The sequence below is a fragment of the Tiliqua scincoides genome, chromosome 9 (assembly GCF_035046505.1).
Source record: "Tiliqua scincoides isolate rTilSci1 chromosome 9, rTilSci1.hap2, whole genome shotgun sequence".
Classification (NCBI taxonomy): domain Eukaryota; kingdom Metazoa; phylum Chordata; class Lepidosauria; order Squamata; family Scincidae; genus Tiliqua; species Tiliqua scincoides.
Genome location: NC_089829.1, coordinates 35,108,896 through 35,129,912, shown reverse-complemented (window position 1 = coordinate 35,129,912; position 21,017 = coordinate 35,108,896). Strand labels below are relative to the sequence as shown.

The window sequence follows — 21,017 nt, the reverse complement described above, 5'->3', positions numbered from 1 at the left end:
TGGGAAAGAGGCTCTTCTGAAAACCTGGAGAATTTTTGCCAGCCACTGTAAAAAGCTATTGAACTAGAAGGGCTATAAGACAGCTTCCTATGTAAGTGATTCAGGGCAAATACGTTCCCAGGGTATATACTGCATGTTATTTTTAAAAAAATAAATATTTCCCCCACTACCTAATCTCAAATGCATAGCTATATTAGTTATTATTTGACACAGTGGGGTCTTTAGGTACAGGAAGCTTAAAAATAAGACATAATTCTCACACACACACACACACTTAAAATTCAGTCCAATAAAACCTATTTTCATCTTCCTATGTATGTGTAGACAGCATTCTCTGTCTACTACTCAAATTATTGTTTCCGTTGTTCAAAATGAACTGACCCAGAAAGCAAGAAGGGTAAGAACCCACATTTGCTTGGTTTATTCTGTAGCCAAAAGTTCACAAACAACACAGTTGGTGCAGCACATAGCAACCACTGGAAGCCTATTGTTAAGACACAGCTGTTACTGGGGGGAAAAAAGAAGTCAAATCTTGCTGCTCACAAATTAAAAAGCAGAGTGCTGGTGTGTCTTTTGGGGTTTGCAAAGACTACTTGATCACTGCCATTTTGACCTGCATTAGGTTTGATGTGATTTGTTGTCTATGTAATTCTCACAAAGGGAAATAAAATTCTCTCAAATAAGGTACTGCCCATTCACAGGATGCTGAGCTCACCAGTTGAGAAAGAGAAACTTCTGCTAGTATTGGTTTATGCCTTCACATTAACAGAAACAGCTAATTATCCTAAGTAGAATATATAAGGAGAACTGGGAGAAATTCAATTTGTAGTACTTTGTCGTAGATGCCTCCACTTGGAGACATCTTTCCTTTCTTTCTTCTCCCTCTTCCAGCCATCAGCAGTTCAGTCTAAACCAACTTATTTCTCTATGGTGCTTAGCAAAGTAGTCTGATTCTGAAATGCAAGTAGATTCCTTGAGAGAAGCAACCTTACCCATGCAACCTCAGGGAGTACAATCTCTTACCAGTTGCTCAGATGCCCCTCCCCCCAAAAAACACAAGGGTTCGTGACAACCTGGAAGCTACACACTCTGCACTGAAAACCTGTTCTAACTTCTGATGCAAGACATGCAACATTTCTCCATCTTTTTTTTTTCAACATTCTTTTTACCTTCTTCAAAATTCCAAAAGATGTTTTACCTGAGCAAAGTCAGTGGCACAGAAAAGACAGCTGTGTAGCAAGGTGCTCTTGTGAGGAGCTCTTTGTGAGGAAATGATGTAAACATTGTTACTGCCAAGGATGGAATTTAGGGCAGATCTCCAACATGGGAACGCTAAACTAAACCCAAAATGGATCTCTTTTAGAACCAGTGGAAAGAGATGAAAAAGAAGATGAAGCTTGGCATAAGCTATCCCGGTGGTAAGCAGCTTCTTATACTACATTCAAGTGTTTCATTTGAAAAATCTCTAGATAATAGTAATTGTTTCATTACATGTCAAGGAGGAAATGTTGATTAGCTAAAGCTTCTCTCTACGATTCTTATACAAGGTTGTAGATGAGTAAGCGCGCAACACTTCCCTTTTGTTTGATATATTGTACTATAACAAGGAGGTTCTTCACATTATCAGCTTGGCTAACAGCACGGTTAAACCTTGTGTAAGAAATTAAGGCTGCAATCCTATAGACACTCTCCTGGAGTAAGCCCCACTGAACACAATGGCACGTACTTCTGAGTAGATGTGCACAGGCTTGTGCTGTAAGAACAGCAGCACCACCAAGACTACAGAGCAAGTGCCCTATGGGATCTGTGAACTGTGATTGTCTACATTGTTTCCAAGGCACCTTTCTGGGAGGCTCACTCTATCCCTTTAAGTGTGCCTTTGCAGTTTACATCATCTGTGGAAGCAGAGCTAAGTAATAAATGACTGTTCCCAAATTAACATGTGAAGTAGATGAGGCCCTGGAAGGTACAGGATGCAAATAGGAACCCACAAGTGGAGAGCTTGTTCTGATGAGGAGGCTGTAAGTAGAGGGATGCTTTTGAATGTTTCTATCCATGATGAGAGAGGGAACAAGGACATGGAGAAGGTGAAGTATGCATTTCACATGTAATTCTCCTTGCCTTTATAAAGGCCCCAAAGGATTTTTTTTTTCTTTCTTTAGACAAAACCTTATATCCACACATGGATACCATTAACCATAACCCCAAATATTAGAGAGATAAAGAGCTTTTTATATTAAAAATATGCAGAAATACACTTATATTAAAAATGTTTGCAGCATTTTCAAGACGCAAAGTACTTTAATCCCCTTTTTTCCCTCAAGGATTTTCTCGGTAAAGATTTTCTCAGCCCAGTAAGGCAGGTCAATATTCTAACTACATTTTATATGGGGATATTTAGTTTTAAATATGCATGGGGAAAGGGAGTTTGATGGGGCAGAGTGCCACTACTAGGGAGATATCAGGCAGAGGGAGATATGAAGATGGGGTAGAACAAGCTAGAGATTTATGCTCTATCTCACCTTCAGGCCTTTTCCACAATCATAAGAACCCAGGTAGCCCTGTTGTAGCCCATCAAGTCTTAAAATGCTGCTGCTGAGATTGTCAGATTGGTCAATTGACAAAATAACTCATTTTCACTTTAGGCAAAAGTTGGTGGCATAGAAAAAGTTACTGTTCACTACTGCCAAGTATGTTATTTAGACCAGCTCAACTCACCTAGGCTTTGCAACAGAATAAGCCTACCTAGTGGGATTACTTTGGTCTCTAGGGATTCCATGTTCCCTTCCAGGTGTCCTGTACTGTACACTGACAGTCTTGAAGAGTTGTACCTGCTGTTGGAATTGGAATTCTGTGGATGAACTGCCCAGCCTGATACCTAACAATGTCCCTACTTAAGCTGTTGGATGTGGTCTTAGGAATTGTTTTGGAGATCTGAAGCCTTATTACTGGGGGTGGTGTTTCAACATCTTCACCACAATAACCTTGCCAGGACCAATTCTGAATTGCATCATCACCATGGGTCTGTCGACAGTTATATCTGGTCTAAGAAACACTCTTGATGTGATTTTCTCTTCTGGGTAAAAAGAGAATGATCTGTCAGCAAGGTGTGGTGCCTCTGCCATGTACAGAAAACTACCTTATTAGGGGTGCAATCCTAACTGGTAGTTAGATACAGCCCGCTGGCCTGCCTGTTTCCAGTGCAAGTTAGGATTGTACTGCAGGTTTCAGATTACGAACAACCCTCTTCTATCTTCAGGGTTGGGCAAACTATTAGGATGGTCAATTCTGGGTCTGGATGGTTTCCTGGTATAATCTGGATAATTTTTCTGCTATAACATTTAAAGCTCTTATTAGTGCCCTGGTGGGTTTGTGGAATATGGCCTGGACAGTCAATGTAATCATCAATGTAATCATTCCTAGGTATTCCTTTTTCTATGTCACAGAGCCAAACTCTCTCCTTGGTTCTCTGAGGAGTTGCAGACAATGAAGTAAACAAGTAAACAAATTTGACCAATCACAGGTAAGAGTCCACTGTTAGACTTACACTTACTCTACTGCCACAATAATGGCAAAAAATTATAATTCACCACCATGGAATCTGCTTGGTGCTGTCTGGAGGAGCTAGACAGACTAGTTAAAGGTTTGTTATTTTATTGGCCCTACTTTTAAAGGTGCCTCTGTCAGTTACTGAGTTACAATTGTAACTGACAACTACAATCTATGAGCCAACAGAGTTCCTTACAGACCACAAACTCAAAGGATCATGTTAAGATCTCTGTGTTTACCATTGCATGCCACCTGTACAAATGGCAACCTGTTCTCACTGGGAACTTCCTTTCATGCAGGAGTCAAGCTATCCTAATATTTCACCAAGGCTTACCAAGTGTCTCCCTGGAATGTGTCCATTGCACATTTAAGATCACACATTTCTCAGTAAGACTTTATATGATTAGGGCACAGTGGCGTCACTAGGATTCGCATCACCCGGTGGTTTGTTTCATTGCATTCTGCATGAAATTACGCATTGATTGATATATAACTTGATGGTATTATTCCTCCAATTTTGAAAACTTGTAGAGTCACACACACACACACACACACACATACACACACACAAACACACACACACCCCTGTTTCAACTTACTAACAACTTATTGCAGCAGTTCTCAAACTTTCAGCACTGGGACCCACTTTTTAGAATGACAGTCTGTCCAGGACCCATTGGAAGTGAGATCATGGCCAGAAGTGACATCATCAAGCAAATTAAAATAAATAACTATAAATAATTAAATTAAAAGAAAAGAAATAATTAAATAAGGGGGAGCCAGTCCTGTTTCATCAAGTGAATCTACTCTGAAGTAAGTCCTATTGTGGTCAATGGGGCTTACTCTCAGGAAAGTGTGGGTAGGATTGCAGCCTGTGAGCCCAATCCTATGCATGTCTACTCTGAAGTAAGTCCCATAGTGGTCAATGGAGCTGACTCTGCAGTCTGCCTGCAATAACAACCCCCCAAAAAGAATCAGTGAGATTTCCAGCCCTCCCAGTACCCAGTTTAAAGTTCTTCTATTTCAGGTATATCAAGATAAAGACCCACCTGGCTTTGCAAGTGCAAAATAGAAAACGTTCCACTTACCATTCAAGCCTCCTTTTTTGTCCTTTTCAGTGGGGGGGGGGGAGGCTGCCTTCTGGAACATATGTTGAGCTTCAGTTCCATCGAATCGGGACCATTCTGGTGTCCTCACATTCTCCTTTGCCTGGCCTGACCACCAGCCAAGGCTCATCTGCCTACTCACAAGTAAACGCGACCGTGAGGCTGCTTCACTTTCCATAGGGCTGGGAGGGAGAGACCTCCTTCTCCCTTTTGTGTTTTTGGGGGCTGCAATCATTGGATCAGGACCATTCTGACATCCTTGGAGTCCTCTCAGCCTGCCCTGGGTCCTCTCAGTCCTTGCCTGGACTAAGGCAAGTTTGCCTACTCGCGAGTAAATGCAGCCACGTGGCTTCGTTTCGGGCTCAACAGACACAGCTGGGAGTGAGGCAGGGATCTCCTTCTCATGTTTTTGGGGGCTGCATTCATTGGATAGGGACCATTCTGGTGCCGTTGGATTCCTCTCAGTCTGCCCTTTCCGATGGACTTTGGCAAGTACGCCTACTCACGAGTAAACGTGCGATACGGCTCACTTTCACTTTCCATAGGGCTCCATGCATTTTTTCTTTCCAGTTTTTTGGTCATAACTTTTGAATGAAAGGAGCTATTTCAATTCTGCTTTTTTGCATTGCACTCCACTGGACATTCCGCATCCAGCGGTGTATGGCATGACAGGGTAGCTCCGAAAGCCACAAAGTTAGCGCGTCCTCCCCCAGGGCGTGTCACCCCGCCCCCGGTGCGTCACCTGGTGCAGCCCACACACCCCGCACCCTCAAAGCGATGCCAGTGTTAGAGCAGCAGTGCCTCTCTCCTTCACACTCTACGTTTACTGTAGCACAACACATTGGTGGAACCCAGCTGCCTCATATAGTATGAAGTGGACCTTGGTGGCCTGAACTACTCTATGCTTCAGTGTCTGAAATAAAAGCAGTAAAATTGACTGTGGCCGCTTTTGCAGGTCAATTAGCAGGGACCACTTCACACATGCATGTATATTACTTGATTTCTCATCATTTGGTTAATCAGCCCTTGATGATTCCACTGAAAAGTGGTTCCACTGAAAAGCATTTTTTTTTTTATGTTGGAAGTTCTTTCAACAGAAAATGCACACAAAATGAACATCCCTAAGTGTGTTTGCACCTCCCCAAAAGGTTAAGTGTCAAGGACTGACTCTTATTTTTCATAACGCCCCAACATACATGGCCATCACAAATGTGAAATCATCATACTAGTGAAATATTAGATTTTAGCAACAGTGAAGAATCCACTGTCAGATTTGCCTCTGCTGAATCACATTTAAATGGTGTACTGGATCTTTGCATAACTAGCCACTAGAACATCCTAATTGATAAGTCAAGCTCCTTTCACCCATCTTTTTTCTGAAGTAAGTATAATCATTCTGTCTAAGGCAGGGGTGTCAAACTCATTTCATCCTGGGGGCCACATTGGATTCAAGGCACCTGCTGAGGGCCGAACTCCAAATGTGGCACCCAGAAGTGACCTGAACACAGGAAGTGACATCACAAGTGACATCACTTCCTGTTTTTTAAAAAGCTGAGGCTTCCCCCTCACTCTGCTACTTTACCCCACCCTATCCCCCATTCTACCACAAAGCATCCCCTGCCCGCCAGCCAGCCAAGCCTCCCAGTCACCCCCAGCCGCACCTGCCTACCACTAGTCAGGGCCAGGGAAGCCACACACAGCCGCTCCGGCTCCCAGGCCCCCTCTGGCCACGACTGAAGCCCAGGAGAGCTCTGGCTGCGGCTGGAGGGAGGACCAAAGACTGGGGAAGCTGCACATGGCTGCTTCAGCCCTCGGAACTCTCTCTGGCTGCGGGTGAGCCCTGCTCGCACCCGGAGGGAGAACCGAGGGCCGGGGATGCCGCACGCCGCTACTCCAGCCCTCAGTCGCCCCTTCCAGTCACGGGCGAGGCTCACTCGCAGCCAGAGGGAGGGCTGGAGACGCCACATGCGGCTGTTCCAGCTTTCGCAACTCTCTCCAGACACAGAGCTCTGCTCGAAGTTGGAGCGAGCAGGGGTGGGGCAGCCCCAAACTCCCCCAAAGCCTGGGGGGCCGTCCAAAATGGCTCTGTGGGCCAGATCTGGCCTGCGGGCCTTATCTTTGACACCCCTGGTCTAAGGCATCTCCATACACACAATATCCCAACCCAGGTAACTGCCTTTTCCTGACCTTTCCAGTGAAATATTGAGAAAATGCTCCATCCTATTCCTAATCAAAGTATCTCTCTCTCTCTCTCTCTCTCTCTCTCTCTCTCTCTCTCTCTCTCTCTCTCTGAGTAATGAAATGAAGGGCACAACCCTAACTTGAGCTGGAACGGGCAAGCCAGGAGGCTTGCACTGTATCCAACGCAGGATTGTGGCCAGCAGCGGCTTAGCCAGAGGCAAGGGGAAACTTTTCCCCTTACCCCAGGTAAGGGCTGCTGGCATCAATGGCTCTCCTCGGACTTGCACCACCTACTGAGGTGGTGCAGGTCAGAGGAGAGCAAAGCGTCTTGAAGCCGCTCCATTCTCCCTGGGGATGGGGGTTGGGATCCGGCATAACTGCCAGATCCCAGCCCCGGCTCCCCACGCACCTGCCCCTGAGGTTGTCCATCACCCTCCCTCCCCCCACCCAGGAATGCCTCCCTCCCTTCCCATCCCCGCCTCTCCCACACTTACCTATCACCATTGTGTCGGCTCATCCAAGCCAACGCAAGAAGCTAGGAGGAAACCGGAGTGGGGGCCTCTGTCAGCCTCCACAGGCAGGCGCTTCTGGGAGTGCTGGCCTGGCTTCCTCCCAAGGAGGCCCAAACGTGCTTTACGGCACATTTGCAACCCTCCCAGCCCAGCCCAAGGGACTTGGGCCAGCCGAACCCAAGGTTTGGATTGCGCCCTAACTCTCTCAGGGTCCAATCCTATCCAACTTTCCAGCACCAATGCAGCTGTACCAACAGGGTGTGTGCTGCATCCTGCAGTGGGGGGGGGGGTCAGTCACAGAGGCCTCCTCAAGGTAAGGAAATGTTTGCTCCCTTACTTTGGAGCTGCATTGCAACTGCATCAGGACTGGAAAGTTGGATAGGATTGAACCCTCAGAGTGATAATGCTAATTCAGACACAGGAAGTTAGTTTGGTGACCCACAAATGTTAGGGGCACTTTGCCAGTTATGTTGCCCATTCCAGGAAACCTAGGGATCAAGCACTGAATTTCTCTTGTGCAACCCAATGTGGCAGATTTTCCATTACTTATGAATGGAATCCTCCATGGCTCTAAGTTTAGTTCACTGTGAACACAGGGTGTATACATGTGCAAGTGAATCTCAGCATCCTTAAAAGAAAAATTACTCTACCTCCCCCACAGGTTTGAGATGAGAGTCTCAATTGCTACATATGCCTTAAGTTGGGCAGACATATTTACTTTAGAATACCTCTTTTTCAATGAACTCCACATATGTGTTGCACAGGCCCACAGTGTTTTGTATGTCCTGGAACTTGTATGTCCTGTGGCAACCTGCTGAAAGCTACCTTACAACAACCTACATGGCAACAAAGTAGAAATAAAGGCAACCTTTTAATTCCTACTTCTTTACCTTTGAAATACAGTCTTAAAATGCATTAGTAAATGTTTTGTTTCATTTTTAAAAGGATGTTTTAATGAAGGAGAAGCACTCTAACCAGCATTTTTTTCCCCCTTGTAAGTCAAAGGATTCACCTAACAAATCATAATCCACAATGATACAACCTTCCCCATCAAGGAAAAATGCATACAAAAAATAAAAAAAAATTAAAACAAGGTTGCCCTGGCAAAGAATTGTGAATTTCATTAAATATGTTAACAGGGGGAAAAATTCAGCTTTGAAAAATAGTAATCCTGTCTTTCAACAAAAATATTATAGGAAGCTATGAATTTGGTAGATCTGAATAGGCTGTTGGTACATGTTTTACTAAGGTAATATAATGGCACACTATTATTAGATCACATTAATCATTACTATGCCAAAGGCAGTGACAGCCCCACTGAAAAGGATTGAAAGGGCTGGTAATGGATATAAATTACCCATTGTGTGATAAAAGGATTTTTACTAAGAAGGTAAGAATAAAACAGCAAATTTCTAATATAACTGTTGTGCAAAAAAAAGGAAAAATACCACCCCAAAATAAAAGTAATCCTCTGTTGGTAATACCCACAAAAATCAAAAGTAAGCACTTCTGAAAAAAGATAATGTTGCAATGTTAAAAAAAAAAATGAATACAGTATGAAATTAATTTTTTGGCATCTAATATTGCGATCAGTTTCAGTGGTTCATGGGATGACCTCTAAGAAATATGGTAAAAAATAAAGGTAGTATTTGCTAATTACAAGTGAAGATGGTTTTATGTAGATGCATTTAAGCAGCTCAGCAGGATCAAAGGTGGATTGCCAAAACCCCCAATAATATATGCTGTTTATGGCTACTAGTTCAATCATCCTTTCTAAGTTCTTGGTACACGAAAGCAAAATGGTATCAGGGAACAAATCCTTTATATAATGGTGGAAGTCTTTCCCTAGGCAATTTTTAAAAAATTATTACTTAGGGTGGGCAACTTGTCAAGCACCAAGGCCACACTGGAAACATATCATGAAGTCTATGGCTAATATGCATATGTAGTTATCATTAGTCTAATTTACATATTATTTACATGTTTGTGATGGTTTTAGAGCCAGAACTAGCACACATTTTGTTCTCATTCTGTGATAATTCCAGAATAAGTCTAAAAAGAACCACTGCAGTTCTGCAAAAACCTTTATATGGATATTACTAGGGATGAGCAGAACCAGCTGGTTCTCTCTTCTGTAATTAATTTGGGTTTTAAAAAATTAATCATGGTTCCAATCCGTAATTAGTTCAGACATCAACATGGAATCTGAATTAATTACAAAGTGCTCCTGGCACACCAAGGATGGTATCGGTGTGCCATACTGAGGACTCCAAACATGCCCAGGCCTCTTGGCATCACGGAGTGAATAAGGCACCTTGGACCTTGGATCAAGTTTGACCTGAATGGTGGTGACTGGCAGAGAGGACTATGAGCCACAGTCCCCAGAGACACTGCAAATAGCAGCAGGGGCAGGGCTTCTGGCTATCTCACCTACCAAAGACATCTCTACTGAGCCAGGAAGATTTGTGGCACTGAGCCAGTGACCCAGATGACCTGCATCTCAGAGACTGGGATGGTAGCAGAAGGGCAGAAGGTTTAAGAAAGGCAAAGAAGATAGACAGACAAGGACAGGAGGACTGGGGTGATAAGGGATGGAAGTGGAAGCAGAGTGAGTTCGAAGAGAGAGTGGGAAGCAAAGGTCACTAGAAGGAGAAGAACAATGGAGGGGAAAAGAAAAGTGGGGAACAGTGGCAGATGCCCAAGGGAACACACGAAGGAAGTCAGAGCCCAGGAAGAAACAAAGAACATGTGGAGAAAACTAGAAAGGAAGGACAAAAAAAAGGGGAACTTTGGGAGAACAGAAAGAAAGGGGGACTGGGAGCCATGCCAACTTCATCCCCACACCAACCCTCCACTAAGATACCAGCTCCCCTTGTGTTAGCATTACCTCAGAGAGGCAAACCAGAGCACTTTCCTCTAGTTCCCAGATGGGGATTGATCTAAAGTGCAGCACATGGGAAAGGTATCCCTGGACCAAGTGACAAAGTCTGATGCCTCTGCACACGCCCCTCATATAAAGAGTTCGTGTTAAACTACAAACAGCTACAAACTTTGCCTCCTCATTTTACTCTCTTTTAATATGCCCATCCCCCTTTGATATGGCGATCCCCCCCCCCAAGGTGAGTCAGAGAGGGAATGGACCTCCGTAACACTTAATTTCTGCCATTTAGATGACAGACTGCTCCAAGACCCAGGGGCAGGCAGCAGGGGAGTAGGAGGCAGGGCCAGAACTCGGAAGTTATGCCGGATCCTAGCCCTCTTTCCCAGGCAACACGGAGCGGTTCCTCATCAGGTGGCGCAGATCCAAGTAGACTCATGGGGGGCACTATGGCTCTCCCAGAGGTAAGGAGAAAAGTTTCCCCTTGTCCCTTGCTGAGCCACAGTCAGCCCCAAACTTGTGCTGGATACAGCGCAGGCCCACAAGTTAGGATTGCACTGTAAATTCAACTAAACACAACGGCACTACCTTCAGACTGGACATGTATAGAATTGCACTATGAGGCATTACCGAGAAGCCTTGGGTATAGCCTTCAGCTGAGGTCTGAACAATGAGAACTCCCTCTCCTTAATACTGTGAAGCATAAAATCATTTACAGTAGGGAGAGGACAGATGAGAAGATATGATAGCCTCTAGACATTTTTAGACCCCAGTGCAGGCCAATAACATCAACGATACACCAGCTTGCATGGTGCCCACCAATGACATCAGCAAAATCTAGAGATGCATAGGCAAGATCTGGGCGCTTTATGAGATCCATTCTGGGCCTTTGTAGACTCTAGTTAATCCAAATATGGTTTGAAAAGAATCTGAAAGTTCCTAAATTTGGCACAGAAATTCAGAAGTCCCAGATTTTGGGCTCATCTGTAGTTCCACAGTGACAGCCCATACTTGCTCTAAGGGTCCTGCTTGAATGACAATGTTAGTATATATTTATTTTGTTACAAGCTCTGTCTTTATCAAAGATGAGGACATCTGCATCGTATACAGAAGCACTGTTGCAATTCTGTCCACAAATTCTACAATAATAAAGTATATGTGCTCAAGTTTCATATGTTGTTTAATATTTACTTGACAATAAAACAAGCTTTCCATTTATGGTTGTTTCACATGCACCCTTAATAGATGTGAAGCTGCTGTGGGGCCTTCGATGTGCAGGGCATGTCCAAAGTACATACAGTGACTAATGGTAACATGCTAAAAAAACAAAGACCATTGAAAGAGAAGCACCAAACATACACAAGCCCAATTTCTAAAATGACAAATTCCAGTCCAAAGTCATCATCAAAGCAAGTTCTGACATGCCACTTTTCTTTTAGAAGACTGTGGCCAAGAACCACTCTCCTATTACAAAAGTATCAGTAGTGTCCATAAGGTGCATTTACTGAAAAGACTATATATGTGCTGCACCAGCCTGAAAGCATTCATTCATAAAACAGAAACAACTTGAAACATATAAAGCAGTTCTTACCAGGCGAGTCCAACATCGACAAATCTTTCTCCAGGTTGTGGGATCTCCTCAGAGATGTAGGGTAAGTACTGAAGGTCAGGAACTGCAAAAATAATGGCTGTGAGAAATTTAAAAATGCAAAACCAAACACGAATGCATTGTGTTTCCGCCAAAATAAATTATGTCTAAAACAGTAACATTCAAGTATGTTTGGAGGTGACAACAAGATAAAAATACTAATAGGACATAATATGTTGATATTGAGGACCTTGTGGTCCTGGTTTCTAGGGCGAGAATTCCTTTCTGATACAATTGTACTGGCTGAAAGAAAAGTACTCACAAACTGTGTCAGTTTGTGGAGACGAGAGGAATGCCAAAAAATGTTGTATTTGATGCTCATATTTCCATTTTATTAAAACCAAATACAAGCAAGACAGAGGTACTGTTGGCTTGAAAATCTGTAATTCAGGAATTGGACGCTCAGTTTGTTCTAGGTGGGGGTGCACTCCCATTGAAGGTTTGTAATCTGGAAGTACTCCTAGGCCCAGTTTTCAATCAGGATGCGCAGAGAACCACAGTGATACAAAATGGTTTTAGCTGGCTACGGCTGGTTTATCATTGTATCCTCTTTAGGTCAGACAGGCTAGTGATGGCCACCCTGATGACATCAAAATTGAATCACAGTAACACACTCTAAGTGGGCTGCCTATGAAGTGGCTCTGCTGGTTGGAGCCAAAGGTCATGTTCATGTTACACCCTTGTTGTACCATCCACATTCGCTCCCTGTGCATTTCTGGGCACAATTCAAAATGTTGGGGATGACCTATACCGTTCTTAACAGCGTCAGACCTAAATAGTTGAAGGTCCTTATGTTTCCATATGAGTCTACTTATCTTGTGAGAGAATTCAGGAAGCCTCTGTTGCAGATTCTGTCTCTGCTGGAAATTCTGTGAGTGATAACCTGAGAAAGGTCCTTTTCTGTTATACTGCCGGCCTTTAAAATTCCATACGGCTAAAAGTTAGATATTCTAATTGGTGTTTTGGACAGGTACTAAGACTTTTTAATTTGGCCAAGGCTTTTACTGATTAAGGGTACAATCCTATCCAATTTTCCAGTGCCAGTGCTGCACCAATGCAACCCTAAGGAAAGGAAACAAACATTCCCTTTCCTGGAGGAACCTCTGTGATTGCTCCAGTACCACAGGATGCAGTGCATACCCCATGGGCACAGCTACATCAGCACTGGAAAGTTGGATAGGATTTGCCCCTAAGTATATGCCTATTTTCAACAACAACAACAAATAGACAGAAGGACTCACAATCTGAAAAGATGCAGAAGAAATAATTTTTAATAGATAGTTTCCACCTATAAGAGAAAATATTTTCTTCTTTTAATAAAGTTCTGATATATTAAAAAGTTTAAGTAAGCTTCACAGTTTCTTCAGTTTCTTCAGTTCTAGTAAATATTAGACCAGGGGTGTCAAACACAAGGCCCGTGGGCCAGATGTGGAAGCGCTTTATCTAGCCCATGTGAATGTTGGCCTCTCCCAGCACCACCATCAGTTGCTCTCAGCTGCTGAGCTGTAAAGTGACACATTGGCAGAAGCAGCACTGCTGAAAGGAAGGCACTGGGAGAGCCCAAATATGATGCAGGCCACACTTTCAGTGTACCAAGTAATAACTGAGCTCTCTTGGTGCTGCCCTTTCACCAGTGCCACTTCTGCCAAGGTGCTGAGAGGGAGAGATTGAAGGAGGCCTCAGAAAGTGAGGAATGGTACAAAGGGAGAGGCATGCCAAGAGAGTAAGAAAGGAAGATGCTGTGGATGCACTGGTTGAGCCCAATTATCTTGTGGGTTGTTCTTTTAGCAGTGTTGCTTTTGCTGAGGCATTACTTTGCAGAGCACATCGGCTGAAGCAGCACTGCTAAAAGGGCAGCCCACATGACAATTGAGCTCTCCTATATCTTGAAAATATTGTCAGATTTGTGTATTTTCTGTCAATTGCAGCTAATGAGTTCCTAAATTAGAGAAGTGCTTATTTGTGGTAATCACCTGCTTAATGATGTCACTTCCTCCTTAATGGCATCACTTACAGCTCTTAGCAGGTACCATGAAAGCTATTTGGCCTGCTGTATGAAATGAGCTTGACACTTCTGACTATTGAATTAGCAAACTACAATCTCCTGTCAAAAAAACAATCCCAACTTCACTTGTTAGTTGCAAAATATCTATGTCCAGGAAAGGAGATACTTTTAAGTCTTCCACAAATACATTTTTAAACGCAGTATTATCCACTTTATCAAATCTTCAGAGATTACAGACAATAAATGTCATTATGCCATTGTCATTATGTTGCTCTACTGTTGTGATCCTCTCAACAAAATCACAGGTCATGTCCAACATCAACTTATGTGGCTGAACCGTCAAGCTACCAGGTCTCTATAGGGTCACCGAAACTTCAAGATCTCAGTCAGCAAAAGCTTGAAAACAATTGATTCCAAGCAAGCAGAAGACTTACAACAGTGAACAATTCCAATGACTTATGTCCAACAGATATTCATATATACGACTGTTTTCCAAAACGAGAACTTGCTCATTTTTATCAAAGTAAACATTTCAATCTCATTCAACTCCAGAAAGGCTACAGAACTTAAGTTAATGAAAACAGTAAATTTGAAACTCAACTGAAAACCATGAGAACTGCAATCACTTGACCCTTGCAACCTAGGAGAAAGTTGTTATTCTTTGTTGATGTTTTTAGCAATATACACCTTTTTTTCCCTTCCCCTGGCTCAGCATATTACATTTGATTTGCCAGAGTTTGTGCCCTTTTATTTGCTCTACTCATTTGAGCAAGAATTCCACCTTTAAAAGAAAGCTTTCTTGCCTTTTAGAGCTTTCTTGAGTCTGCTTGTTAAACTACTCTAACCTTCTCTTCAACGTTTTTGTAATCTGTTGTAAACTGTGGTGTACATTTTATCTGAGCTTCCATTATCATGGTTTAAACAACCTCCAAGCATTCTGTAGAGATGTGATTCTGTTGACTCTCCCTTGCAACTTATTTTTAACTAATCCTCTCGTTTTGAAGGGTTTCCACTTTTGAAATAAAATATGACCATGCTGGACTTCCCTTATATACAGGTTGCATTTGATAGCATTGAAGTCACTGTTTCCAATTTATTTGACAACACTCGTGTCTCACAGTAGACCCTGGGCATCACTGAAGCTGTCTTTCCTTAGTACTATTTTGAACTGTACCAAGAATTACCGTATTTTTCACTCCATAAGACGCACTTTTCCCCCCCCCCCAAAAAGTGGGGGGGGAAGTGTGTGCGTCTTATGGAGCGAACATTGGGGGCAAGGTCCTCATTTGCACAGGCGCCACAGGGGGAGGGCAGGCGGAGAACAAAGGGGGCAAGGTCCACACCGGGGGCAAGGTCCTCATTTGCGCAGATGCCACAGGGGGAGGGCAGGTTTACTTTAAAAGTAAGTTTTCCTCCTCTAAAAACTAGGTGCGTCTTATGGTCAGGTGCGTCTTATGGAGCAAAAAATACGGTAGTTGTTAATAACATGTAGAAAATGTGTCGCATTGCTACAATCTGACTACATATTTACCCAGTCAATTCAAACATAGTTGAAGTCCCATTTATATATTTTATTCTTTTGCTGTGTTTGTGATCTCCATCTCAAGATCACAGAGTTGGTCGGGAGAACAACTGCATGTCCACAGCCCAGTATGTCCATCCATCAGAACTCTTTGTCCTTTTTGATACATCAATGTGCCTCACCTGCTTTTCCATATCTCCTGCAATAACCATATCCCATGGATTGTGTCCATTCCACCAGGTCTCCAACATGTCCCTTACGTGAATGTACCCTTTAATCACTAAGCACACCAACCTCTCTAACTTGGTCTGAAGACTTCTAGCTTAAACAGTTGCACATTGTGTCCATTTCCAAATTATCTTTTTTCACACAATTTTTCCTATGATTCTTTAAGTAGTTATTGGTTTCTATACACTCACAGTAGTTATCATTTTATTTATTTATTCATTTATTTGGACATTATATCCCACCTTTCTGTGATAAATCAAACTCAAGGCAGTTTATGAATAAAATAATTTTAGACATTAACCTGAAATACTTACAGCATTTTTGCTAAAGGATGAGTTGTCTGAAACTTGATATTCTGGAGCTCCTGCTAGTTTCCCCCCAGAAATCAGTTTAAGAGCTACTCTGCAATCTTTATGATAAGTAGCACCAACAGACTGGTTCCGCTGCAGTTCAACTGTCTCTTTTTTCGATAGACACTGGGAATATTTTGGGGTAGGCTAACCAAAATGTATTCAAATTCTTCCTCTCGACAGACCATTGTCTCCTCCACACCTTGACACTACACAGTTCTGCCTAAGTGGCCCTGCACATTGAACAGCTAGCATTTCTGAAAATACTACCTTGGATCTCATCATCCTACTTAGGATGTGGATTCGCTTCCTGGTATCACTGATGCCAACATGCATCATATGTTGACTTTTTATTTCATTCTAAATTGTGCCCATAAGTTGCCTCCTCTGCAGCTAACAGCAGATTCAGAGGGATGTTTTAAATAAAAAAAAAGTTGGTGTGTTGGGACAAAGAGTTAAACCTCCCTCCATGCTCCCCATGGAAGGTTTTTGAAAAAGAAAAAAATGTTGGGAGTTCCAGTTATGGAACCAACATCACATCTAGCTTGACCCTAATGATGTGTGGAATCTCTTCCTTCAACTTTTCCACACATTGGAATGGTATGTTTGGGACATATCCACAAAAGTTGATACACATTTTTCCCCAGAGTGGAATCTAATCATTGCACATTGAATTTGTATCCACAATCTGAATCATGGTTATAAACAGCAAGCACTAACTTCAACATGCAACACGTTTTCAATGTAAAAGCCCAGATCACCATAAATTAATGCAGAATTGGATTGCTTGTCCACATTTCATATGCTATTAATTGTGTTGCAGTTGGCACAATGGGCAGTCCAATCTGTGGTGTAGCTAGGTCATTTGACACCCGTGGCCCATAACTTTTTATTACCCCATATGACATAATTGATTTTTCAAGTGATGTCATGGCTGGAAGTGACATCATCAAGCAAATTAAAATAAATAATTATAAATAAATTAAATAAAAATAAATAAATAAGACGAAGCCAGCCCTGATCCACCAAATGAATTTTCTGTGTAGCCTGCCTGCAATAACATCACTCCCCCAAAAGGTAAGATTTTCAGCCCTACCCAGTACCCAGTTCAATTGAAGTTCTTATATTTCAAGCATAACACTATCAGGACCCACCTAACTTTACAAGTCTAAAACAGAAAACATTCAACTTACCAGCTCAAGTCTCTGTCTTACTCTTTTTAGGGGGGGAACTGCCTTCCGGATCATTTGTTGAGCTCCAGTTCCATCAGATTGGGACCATTCTGGTGGCCTCACATTCCCTTTCGCCTGTCATGTGCATGAGCTAAGGCACGTTTTCCTACGCGCAAGGAAACACTTAGTTTCACTTTCCATAGGGCTCAATACATTCATCAGTTTGGAGGGAGGGACTTCCTTCTCGGGTGTTTTCTGGGGGCTGCATTCATCGGATCGGGACCATTCTGGTGTTGGATTCCTCTCAGCCTACCCTTTCCAATGGACTATGGCAAGTTCACCTAATCACAAGTAAATGCGCACTATGGCTGTTTAACTTTCCATAGGGCTCCATGCATTTTTTTGTTTTTGGCCATAACTTTGGATGGAATGGAGATATTTCACTCTGGTTTTTTTCATTGCATTCTGCTGGAAATTCCACATCCAACAGTATATGACATGATAGTTTTATTCCTAACCACCGCAATGTTAGCGATTTTGGTCACTTGTGGTATCACCCCCCCAGTACCTAAGGTGGACCACCCCCACCCCTCGCTAGCTATGCCACTGAGTCCAATCATAATCTGTGCTAGTATAGGTAGGCCGACTGGCCTGTGCTGTATCCAGCGCAGGTTAGAAGGTAACTGGAGGGCAATTCAGGGTAATGGGATATTTATTCCCTTACCCCAAGTAAAGGCCCAGCCACCCCATAGGGCTACTCGTGTCTGCACCACTGAAATTGCTGGTGCAAATCTGAGCAGCCATGTAAGGCTTCTGGGGCCAGACATCGGGGTTAGGATTCTGCCTGCACTGCCATGGCCAATCACACACCCTCCTGGGCCTAATCTGTCTCCCTGAACCTCCCTCCCCGGCCCCAAAACACTCCTCCCTGCCTCTGTTACACCTTCCTGCCACCCATGCCCTGCACTGGTCTATCCAGGTAGGCACAAACTAACCTCATTCAGGCAGTATGGGGCCTGGATCTGGCCTCCTGGAGCTGGCACGGACCTTCATGCCAACCCAGCCCACTCCCAAGTTGGCGCGTATGTGCTTTATGGCACATTCATGACACTCAGTAGCCAGTGCATGGGACTGTGTCGGTTCAGTGAGCACTGTGTATTGCACTCTAAATCCACACTTTCTCTAATGGACTTGATGAGATTCACAAACTTTACACCCATCCAGGACATTATCCACAACATTAAATATGCCACTTTTACTTTGAAAGAAGAAAATTATGGATGTTCAAAAATCTCTACTTGAAATTTAAAAAAACAAAAACTTTTGATCATTTACTTGCAGATCATTCCAATCTATAAAGTAGAGGGGCTTCAGGGGGGAGCCTAAAAGCTGCTTCTTTACAAGACATGTCCTCTTACCAAAGAGGACCTTAGCATGTCCTGCAGCACAACACATAATTTCTTTCTTATGCTTATTACAAGGCCGCCTTGTTCAAAAAAGGAAGAAAAACCAGATTTTATATACTGTAAGTTTGCTTTGACTTAGAGAAAGCCAACAGTGATGCTCAAGAGAATTTTGCTAAAATGTTTTACAAATTCTGATAACAGACTGAGCACAGCAAGACATTATCTCTTTAAAAAGTCCAATACTGATTTGTTTGGAAGGTTTGTGTCATTGATCAGCATGTCAACATTTCTTGCACTCTCTTTTTCCAGTTCATGACTCTGACTGAAGCCCTCAGGTTTAAAACTTGCAAGTGATTTAGGGCCTATAATACATAACTTCCTAAACAATTTGGGGAACATCAACTGCCTTTGAACATTCAGCGGAAACACAGGTGCCATTAAATAGCCAAAAGATGTATTTCACTCACATGTGTGCCATTCTAAAACCTTCTGATGCAAGCAGCGTAAAATAAATATATTCCAAATCTGGGTAATACTAAAAGCTGCAGGGAAGCTGATAATGTGGTGGACAAACATGACCACCTTGTGGGAGGGAGAGGCAGAAGAGGAATGTTCAGAATTTGCCTGAGTGCAAAATCAAATAAAGTACACCACAAAGACCAATTTATTAGAATACACTAGTGTGGTCAGTAAGAGGTCCCCAATACTCACACCAAGTGAACCAATTGATCTTAACTGCCTCCTTAATGCACTTTACTAGCAAACTTACAAAGACAACACAGGACGGACAAATGTCAAAGAAATGCAAGCACACACTGGGTTCTATTCTAAGGTTTCCTTCTAACAGAAGAGGAAGCTTCAACTCATGGAAAGTTCTCCCACTTGTGGCCCTTCCTCATGTAGGAAATCCATCTGCAGATGGAAGGAAAGCTTTGGATAAAACCCATTGGGCCCAATCCTATGCAGTGCATGTCAGCTCACTGCTAATGCGCACTGTCGCAAACGTGCCATAACGTACGTTTGGGGCCCTCAGTGCCAGTGGAGCACTGGAGCTCCACCACTTGGCAGTCATGTGGAACACCGGGCAGCAAAGGGGTAAGTGAGGGTATGGGGGAGGCAGGGAGGGGGCATTCCAGGGGGGGAGACAGAGTGAAGGCGGAGGGCGAGGAGGTGGCATGCTGGGGGAGGGAGTGGGGTGGGAGAGAGCAGGACTGTTAGGGCTGCCTGCCTGACACAGAGGCTCTAAATTCTACATCGACCCTTGGGTCACCATTGCGGGGCTACTCACCTTACCTGGGGGAAGGGAACAAAAGTCCCCTTCTCTCAAGGAGGTAGTGGAGGCTGCCTGGGGCATGCTGGATGCAGTGACAGCCATTTTTGGTGCCGCGGCAGCCCTGCACGTCAGGCAGCTCAGGATTGGGCTGCCCATCTCTAGAGATACAATGGCTTCACAGAGTTGGCAACAGTTGAAAGGTTATCACATTCAGGACGCAATCCCAACTTGCCCTTGGGCCGGCGCAAATCCCTTGTGCTGATCCAGGAGGGTCGCAAACATGCCAAATTCAGCCTTCGCACTGACGGAGGGAGCAAGCCTTGCGTCAGCCTAGCTTGGTCGACGCAAGGCTCTGTGAAAGTCAGGGAGGAAGCAGGAGGGAGGCATTCTGGGGCAGGTGGAGGGTGGTCCCACGAGCAGGCAGTGAGTGGGAAACGGGGCTGGGATTCAGCTTTAACAGGTCACTATAAGCATTGAAGCTTATAGTCCGCTATGAGCAGTCTACCAGCAGCCTGTATGTTTGGGGGGGGGGGAACGGAACTAGATCGATGCTAACAGAAAGCAGGAAGTTAACTGCTTTCTGTTGGTGTCAATTTAGCTTTTTTCAACCATTCAGGTTGCTGGCAGCCTGCTCACTTCGTGCTATAAGCTTGAATGCATATAGCAGTCTGTTAAATCAAGAAACACTTCGTTGATGAGCTTTTAAACAAAGCTAATGTCCTAGCCCCAATCAGCGGATAACTGAATCTGTGGATATGAGGGTCCACTGTAATCACAAACTTGTGTGCCACAAGATTACAGCAGGTGATTTCTCCCCCCACCCACCCAAAAAAAAAGAAACCTGGGCAGTTCAACAAGTAACCTACAGTCCTGACTGGTCTTTCCAGAACATTCTCACAAAACTGCTAGCAAATCTCTCTCATGTACCTTCCCATTGCCTCTGTACCTTGTGCAATTTCCACTGCCACAGCTGCTATGTTTGCTTAAGATCCTTTGCAAGTACCATCATGTGGGATCTTAAAAATGACCATCACATGCAAACAAACATAGTGTACACACAGGTAATTTATGGATGCTGTCAAATGTGTTTATATGCAGCTGTTATTTTGGTAACAATGTGCATGCACACTATGCACAAGATTGACAAGCAACGCAGCAGCTGCAACCAAGTAGGTGGTGGCTATCAG

At 43.6% G+C, this 21,017-nt stretch overlaps 1 protein-coding gene across 10 annotated transcripts in view; it reads right to left on the bottom strand.

Moving 5' to 3' along the window:
* Positions 1-21,017, bottom strand: part of ZNF536 (zinc finger protein 536) — a 551,190-nt gene that overhangs the window by 435,338 nt on the left and 94,835 nt on the right. For all 10 annotated transcript variants that reach the window (XM_066636754.1, XM_066636757.1, XM_066636763.1 and 7 more), the window contains exon 2: positions 11,818-11,899. The gene's annotated coding sequence lies outside the window, so the exon portion shown is untranslated. The remainder of the gene's footprint in view (positions 1-11,817; positions 11,900-21,017) is intronic.